Below are 8,242 nucleotides of genomic sequence, written 5' to 3' on the forward strand. Positions count from 1 at the left end.
CTTTGCTTAAAAGCAATTGTTCATTACATTTTCCTTCCCTTACGGCCCGGTTCGGGTGTCCGCGGAGATATGTGAAACATGCGCCCTAAATTGCCCGACGGGCCAGGCGTCGCGCCGAACGGGCGATGCCGTTCCATGTACTCCTCAGCAACGCTGCAACACGCTGCCGCTTCTTACTCTTAAAGACGAAGCTTAAGCGTCCTCCAACTTTTTGTTGCGACCAGTGTGGCTGTTAACGGTGTGTTCGTTGTTGAACATGATGGTGATGGATCGCAAGAATCGCAGCACCACTTGAGTGGCGAAGGCCCTGGCATGATTTGGGCGACGCGTTTTAGTGTTGCAGGTCGCTGCCTTGAGAAGAGACGCGTTTCTTCCTGTGCAGCTTGGAATGGCACAAAGCTGTCAAGGACAACCACACTGCATCAAAGACGGCGCCGTCGCCAAGCTGTGGCGTGAAAGCAGGTCCTGCACTCCATCCATATATAGCGACGGAGCATAACTCAGTAAGTGTGGCTGTCGGTAATTAGGTGCACCTTTCGGCAGCTTGTGTAATCATATCTACTGCTTTTAGAGCATCTAAGAACTGCCTCTCCTGCCGGATTGAGTACTTACTCTAGCGGCTACAAAATGTCTATGGACTGCTTCAAGAGCATGGAAAAGAAACAAGAACGAGAGAATCTTTCTCTTCGGCGAGAGTAAATGTATATATTTAATACACTCTAGTTTGATAAACTTGACTGCAGTTAAGCTCCGCCCACATTCAGGACCGGCGCACAGGATTCCTCCACGACAAAAAAGTAGTCTGTTAAAACTTCTCGTCACCTAAACAATAAGCTATTCACAAGAAAAACTGGCTCCCCGGGTCAGTGGACGCCTCAATCGCGCTTTGAGGTACGTGGCGGTGGTGAGAGAGAGAGAGTACTTAACCAACACCTTCGAAAGCAAAGCATAGGATAGGATAGGGTACACTTTATTGCTCTAAAGAAGGTCTTTCGGTCAGACAGAGGTCTTCATCTTCAAGCATATGTCTTCCTGTGTCTTGCAGACGTCAGCGCCCCTATTCCAAGCCACCGCTGAGTTTGGCCGCTCGCTGGGCATGGATGACCAAACTTTTTTAGAGGATTGGGTTACCACTGGAAAGCACACTCTCCCACTGCTCCGTACTCGGATTTTATGAGCCATAGAATGCTTATTTCTGTCACATTCCCAAGTAATATCGTATAGGGGGCGTGTTGCACCGCACCATGGCCAGATGCCCCTATATTGGTTGGAGAACATTTTGCTAAGGATGTGTAAATTGGGGAAGGTTCCGGTTTGCAGCTTTGTCCAGTAAACTGCTTCTTGTTGATTTAATTTGTTGTGGTTAGGATGATGCTTTAGCCTCGTCCGTCTGTAATAATTTAGAATGTCGGAGTACTTCAGGATTACCCTCAAGAAGTCCTCCGGGTCTTCGTTCAAGAGTGCTTGGTTAGTGTACTCGCGAGCGACTCTATCGACCCCTTGGTTGCCTGCTATCTCGGCGTGTCCCGGTATCCAGAAAATGGTGTCTAATGTGATCTTTGGGTAGGCCTGCGCAGAGGAGTATTTGGACTGCTTTATGACCTATGCTACCGTTAATGTATATACGGCATGCCTCTTTCGAATCTTTTAGGATTGTTAAGGACTTATTCACGCGATAACCCTCCGCGGCCGCTAGAGCAATAGCCATTTCCTCTCCCTCGGTTACCGTGCAGTCCCGTGCCGACGCGCAAGTGATCTCCTTATTGTGTGAGCCTATTGCAGTCGCGACGACTTTTTGCTCCGTGGTTTCCCGTCTATGGGGATATTTCATTTCATTTCATTTATTGGTTTTGTTTGGCCAGTACAGAGACTGCAAACAAGGGAGAGTAAGCTAAAGGCGCCTAGTAGCGCCTGACAGAGGCCTGCCCTCCCCATGTAAAAAAACAAAAAAAAAACAAAGTGGCACTTGGCAATGGTACAAAATTTCCATAAGTAACAGAAACTAGAAAAGCAGCGGATATATTGACAACGAAACAGAAATCAGTCATGCATAGAGCTAAGCACAACAAAACTAAGAGCAAAACATAACAAAGACAAAAACTGATTAGGTAAAAACACACCACAACTAGCTATAACAAAAATATTCATGAACAGATTTCCTAAATCTGACCTCGGACATATTTTGTACTGACAATTCTGTTAAGTATGGATAGGTGTTTAATGTATGAGGAATTATGTGAGTTAGTTTTTGGAACCCATAGTTTGTACGGGATTTTGATGCATGGTATTGAGGGCGCCTTAGACTGTAAGCTGTTTGGGCAATTAAATATGTGCTCTCGAAAGTCTGCCAGTTTCCTTTCATAAGGTTTCTGATATAAACAGCAAGCTTCTTGAGGTAAGCGGCCGTGATGGTTAGCAGTCTATGGTTGAGGAAGGAAGGACCCGTGCTCTCACTGTAATGTAAATTATCAATCGCTCGTACAGCTCTTTTTTGTAAAGTAAGTACTTTCACAAGATTGGTTGAGGTAGTCGTTCCCCAGATCAAGAAACAATATTGTACATGCGAAAAGACTAGAGAGAAATAAATTTGTAGTTTGAATTTTCGAGGCAGTATTGTGCGAAATTTATTTAGGATACCAACAGAGCGAGCCATTTTAGTGCAAACGTAGTTTACATGATCTGTACAGAGTAAGTGTTGTTCAAAAATGACTCCAAGGAACATTGTAGAGCTGACACGAGTTATAGGAGCTTGTTCGAAGTGAATTTGGAAGTTGTTCGGAACTTCCTTATTTTTGGCTCTAAACAGTATGTACTTTGTTTTCCTGACATTAAGTTCTAACCTATTTGATTTTAACCAAACAGACAATTGGGATAACCAACTATTGGAGGCTGCTTGCAAAATATTACTATCTTGCCCTGAAAAAAATACGTTAGTATCGTCTGCATAGATCGCGGCGTCCGTGTAGACCGTATTCGCCTTGACTGACAAGTATTTTTCTATATATTTCGCTCGGGCGTTTCGCCTAGCTGCGTGTAAATTTGAATCCATATTTTTGCGGAGCGAGCCTATTTTGATGGTGCTGCGGAAATTATCAGGCAGACTCCCTGTTCTCTGCTTTGCTCTTAGCGTTGCTTGATGTCCCAGTCTTATGAGGAGCGTTCTGCCAGTGCTCGTCTCCTGGAGCCTGTCGCGTTGTGACTCTAGTTGCGCTTCTTTGCGTTCCACGAACGAGTTGTGAAATCCGAGGGCCAGCAGCTTCTCCGAAAGCAACGGAAAGCTTCACCCACCATTCGAAAACCAAAGAAAAGGCGCATAACTGTCCCCCTGGGACGAAAGTTCTTTTTTAGGGAAAGGAAATGGCGCAGTACTTCTCTATAGGCGGGCACCTGAGCCGTGCCATAAGGGAAGGGATAAAGGGGTTGTGAAAGAAAAAAAGGAAAAAGAGGTGCCGTAGTAGACGGCTCGGGAATAATTTCGGCCACCTATGGTCCTTTAACGTGCACTGACATCGCACAGCACATCGGCGACTTAGCGTTTTGCCCTCCCCCCCCCCCCCCCCCCCTAAAAACGCAGCCGCCGCGGTTGGGTTCGAACCCGGGAACTCCGGATCTCCGGGTGCTCTAACCACTGAGCCCTTTAAGCTAAGTGGCGGTAGTGACACATGTGCGCTGCATGCGTTGGCTTAACGTTTAGGCAGAAACGCGGTGCTGAAAAAAAAAGGCTGTCGGCGTTCATTGTGTTCAAAGGCGTTGGCATTCACAACGTTCTAGACAGAAGATCTTGAGGAAAAGAAGGGCGCATAACTGGCTCCCTGCGTCAGTGGACGCCTCCATCGCGCTTTGGGCTACGTGGGGGTGGTGAGAGAGAGAGATGTGGGAATGGAGAGAGAGAGAGATGTCTATTAGCGCTGACAAAAAATTTGGGGGACGCTTAAGCTTCGTCTAATGGCGCGTTCACACTTGGACTTTCGGCGGCGAGAGCGAGCGGAATTCGCTGCCGCGGCGAAGATTCCACAGAAATACCCAGCGGAAAGGCCGATCGGTCCAGGACCAAATTCTGCCGCCGGAAAGAAATCCGCCGAATCTCATCAGCCAATAGGAAGGCGAGTACCCGCGGCGACAAACATGGCGGCGCCCTTCGATGCAGGACGCCTCTCTTCGGACTGAATGCGTCGCTGTTACTGCCTTTTTCAGCGCATTCACTGGCCATAAAAGAGCCAGCGGTCTTTCGCTTTGTCTTATCTCGCCCATAAGAAAACGTTTGAGCGATAAATTTGCTTGAATTTTTATTCGGGTGACGATTCTTCCCCTTTTAGGCTAAAGAGGGGCGTCGGTTTGTTGAAAACAATGATTCCTCTCCTAACCACAAGATGGCGCCACAAGGCGTTTAAAAAGTGAGAATGTTAGAAATGGCGTAACGTCCGACAAAATAGCTGCATTTAGCGTACGCAAGCGTGCATACGGTTTTGGTATGTAGACAGCATCGATTAACCTCTTGCCACATCTGTGTACGCCGTGAGCAGACGACACACAGACAATGAGCGACGACGTGGTGGCCGGGAATGTGAACGAGACAGCATTTTGGCGGCCGCGGATTCTGCTCCCGCTCGCCACCGAATGTCCAAGTGTGAACGCGCTATAAGAGTGAGACGCGACAGCTTGTTGCAACGTTGCCAAGGTGTGCACGGATTGCCATCGCTTATTCTGCGCGACGCGTGGCCCGTTGGACAATTTAAGGAAAGGACGCCTGTCTCACATATCTGGGTGGACACCTGAACCAGACCATAAGAGCAGGAAAATGAAATGAAAATTGGCTATAAGGAAAGGAAATGAAGTCTGTCTCACAATTCGCTGGACACCCGTACTGCGCCATAAGGGAAGGCTGTGAGCGAAAAATGGCTCATCTCGGTAGACACCTGAACCTCCATTACAGCGCGGTTCAGGTGTCCATGGAGATGCGCCATTTTTCGCTCGCGGTCAACGCTGCCGACGACACCAGCTTTTCTTCGACACGAGCTCCTTAACGCTGTAGCGTTAATATTGTGGCATACACGCGGCACTGCAGCAATTGGCCGTAGCGTTTATTGGGTGTCCAAACGCTCATGATAAGCCATTAATTAAACTGCCAGGGAGGCAGCCTGGGCGCGCTACCTATCCAGAGTGGGGAACACACTCATCATTATATTCCAAGCCGCGTCTAGCTGCCCGATACACCACAGCTTTAACACATACACACACAGCTTTAACACAGCTCTACCTAGGTTGAGCAGTAGTTAAACTGCACTTAATTGTTTAGCAGGTTGACACCACCACCAAGTACCTTAAAACCGGATTGAGATTTCCACTGACTCAGCCAGCTAGCGAATTTTTCTTCCCTCACAATCGGCGACATCTAAATCTTGGCCTGCTTTTGAGAAACGGAAAGGTGCAAAACTTCCTGAATCTGAAGGTCGACGTCACCGCCTACTCGCAGTGTGACTGAGGTGTCCCCTTACCCACGGAGCCGGTTGTGCGCCTTTCGTGAAAATGAACGGTTTGCAAAGTAAACGCCAAAGAACACTATGAACGCCGTCGGCTCACTTGTTTTCTTTGGTTTTTGAGGAAAGGAAACAGCAATGGTCTCGCATATCTCGGTGGACACCCGAACCGCGCCGTGGTGGAAGGGATAAAGGAGGGAGGAAAATAGGAAAGAGAAAACTTGAAATTGTAAGTTGGATTCTCAGGAACACCTGTGGCTCGGTGCTACTAGTGGCGCATGCGCAGTAGTGACTAGGGAGCGAGAGAGAGAATCGGCAGTGGCTTAGCTCGGATATCCCAGGATATACGTAGCGAAAGCTAAGGCACAGCAAGTTTAGCATTGGTTAATATAGATTGCAAGTCCAAGTTAGTCTGGTTGTCTAGCTATGTTGTTGTCGCATTAAAGACGACACAGCTGTGGATGCGGCACACGTGAGCTCTCCTTTCCAATCAACCGACATGTTATCAGGCATGCGACGCAGCTGGTGAAGCAAGCGGAGGCAAGCGCAACGCGGTGTGACGCCATATCAAATGGCGGCGGCGGCGGCGGCGAGCCGTGCGGTGTGACGTCATGCCAGATAGCGCAGCGAGCGCGCAAAGCACAGTAACCGTCTCGCATATCTCGGTGGACACCCGAACTGCGCCGTAAAAAAGGGGGATAAAGGGGGAGGGAAAGAAGAAAGAGAAAACTGAAAATTGAAAGTTGCATTTTGAGGAAAGGCGCGGCGCAGCGCAGCGGCGGAACACCTGTGGCTCGATGCTACTTGTGGCGCATGCGCAGTTGGGACTAGGGAGCGAGAGTAATGCGCCGTGTGTCGTCACTGCTCCTCGCGCATGCGCAGCATGGCTCTCCAGGAATCACGCGAAACTGCTCAATCTGCGGCTAGTAAAGCTTTCGCTTAAAACAAATGGAAGCAAAATTTTCAAACACACCTGACCGAGAGCAACGATTTTATTCTGTCTTCCCGTATCCGTATTGGTCGTATTGGTGTTCATATTGGTATTCCCGGTTTGTCTGATATATTTTTACCGTCTGCCTTTGGCCCTTCAAAGCGTAATAGGGGGCGACCTTCGGAGGGCCGTAGCGGGCGAACCATTGGTCGCACAGAGATGCGGATGGTACCATACGTATTGTTGTTTTGTGATGTACATGTCGGTATGCAAAGTTGTCGTAAGCGAAGGAGAAAACAAGTTAGCTAACGCCCTTCATTTGATATCGAATTCGCGAATCATGCGCTAATTTTTTTAGTATGCACTGTAGCTGTTGTATCCAGCAAATAAATAGTTAACTGTGTCACACGCAAGTAAAAAAATAGAAGCGCTGTATGCAAACTCCTTTCGTAAACGCTAAATGTGCAGAGACGTCGGTTCCCTGGTTTCGCCAGAGCTGGCTTTCTGGTAGGACGTCGAAAGTGTTTCATCACCTGCAATACGAGACGCAACCTCTCTTTGCAGGCATGCAGCTCTCCACAGCCAATTGCATGGGTGGTGACGGAAGCCGTGGATACCGCCGTTCCTTGAAAGCAGGTGACATCAGCAGTCATGCCCGCCGCGTATGAGCTGTGCCAAGAAATCTTCTGGACAGGTAGGCCTGATTTTCGCATCCGGGGCTAACGTAGCGGTCGGGATAAGACTGAACGTTATCCTGTGGTAGATGGATGCTGAACTCGGTTTGCTCAGCATGCTGCGCTGCCACGATTTCCAATGTCGGCTTCCCAATGTGGCCGCGTTGTAGAAGATCTGCCTAGTGTTCCGGCGAACAAGACTACTCAGTTCATGCATCCGTGTGAGTTCGTGCCCGAAGGCTAAAACGCCTGGAAAGGAGGTTACGGGCATGTCTGAACCCCGACCAGCCGAACACCCGTGTTAATAACTGAAAACGTGGTTAGAGGTCTATTCTTTGCGCGAACGAAGGCAAAACAGTCTCGCGCCTTTTAAGCCCTTAATCGCTCTTCGAAGTGCATGCTTCGACAAACGATTCTCCCATTGCATAATATAATTCAGTACTAAGAAGTGCTGCCGGAACCTCAGATTTTATGACCATTTTTTGTAGACTAAAGCACGTTCACATGTGTTAAATATAAGAAGATAATTCAACGCACGCTTATACCGCGGCATAAGAGCATTTACACTGAACAGACGTAAGCGACGAGCAGGGCAGGAACCAGCCTTTAAAACTCGGCCTAGCGATTGCATGTTTTGATACATTTTCTTCTCTATAATTACAGTAACTTTACATTGTATAGAGGAGCAAATTGTCGGGAATTTTATGGCGCATTCATGGTGTTGTTTCAGCCTATGACGCAGGCCGAAAGAAAATTAAATCAGAAGAGAAACCAATACATCCTTCTAGCTCGTGTGGTCTATGCGACATTCGCGCTTACCGATCAGTCTTTGCCGAGAAAATAATCTCGGGGGACACAGATTAGCATGTGTGTTGGCCCGATGTGAACGCAGGTTACACTTGCCGCCATTTTTTTTCAACACGCTGTACTAGACGTCCTTCTTTGCAGCATGGTGTCAGGCTTCCTCGGGGAGAGACTTGCGTTTCCACTGCCTCCCGCGGAAGAAGCATACCCAGCGTGAAGGACGAGCGGCTGCACCTTCAACGACCACAGCGAGAAACCAGGCGGCGGCAACTGAAGTATTCCGCTCGGCCGTTACGCTGAGAACGAGCGGTAAGCTTGGGTTCTAGTTTCAGTCCAATACCTGCGTTTGCTCTGCG

Source organism: Amblyomma americanum, chromosome 1 (genome assembly GCF_052857255.1).
Source record: "Amblyomma americanum isolate KBUSLIRL-KWMA chromosome 1, ASM5285725v1, whole genome shotgun sequence".
Classification (NCBI taxonomy): Eukaryota; Metazoa; Arthropoda; class Arachnida; order Ixodida; family Ixodidae; genus Amblyomma; species Amblyomma americanum.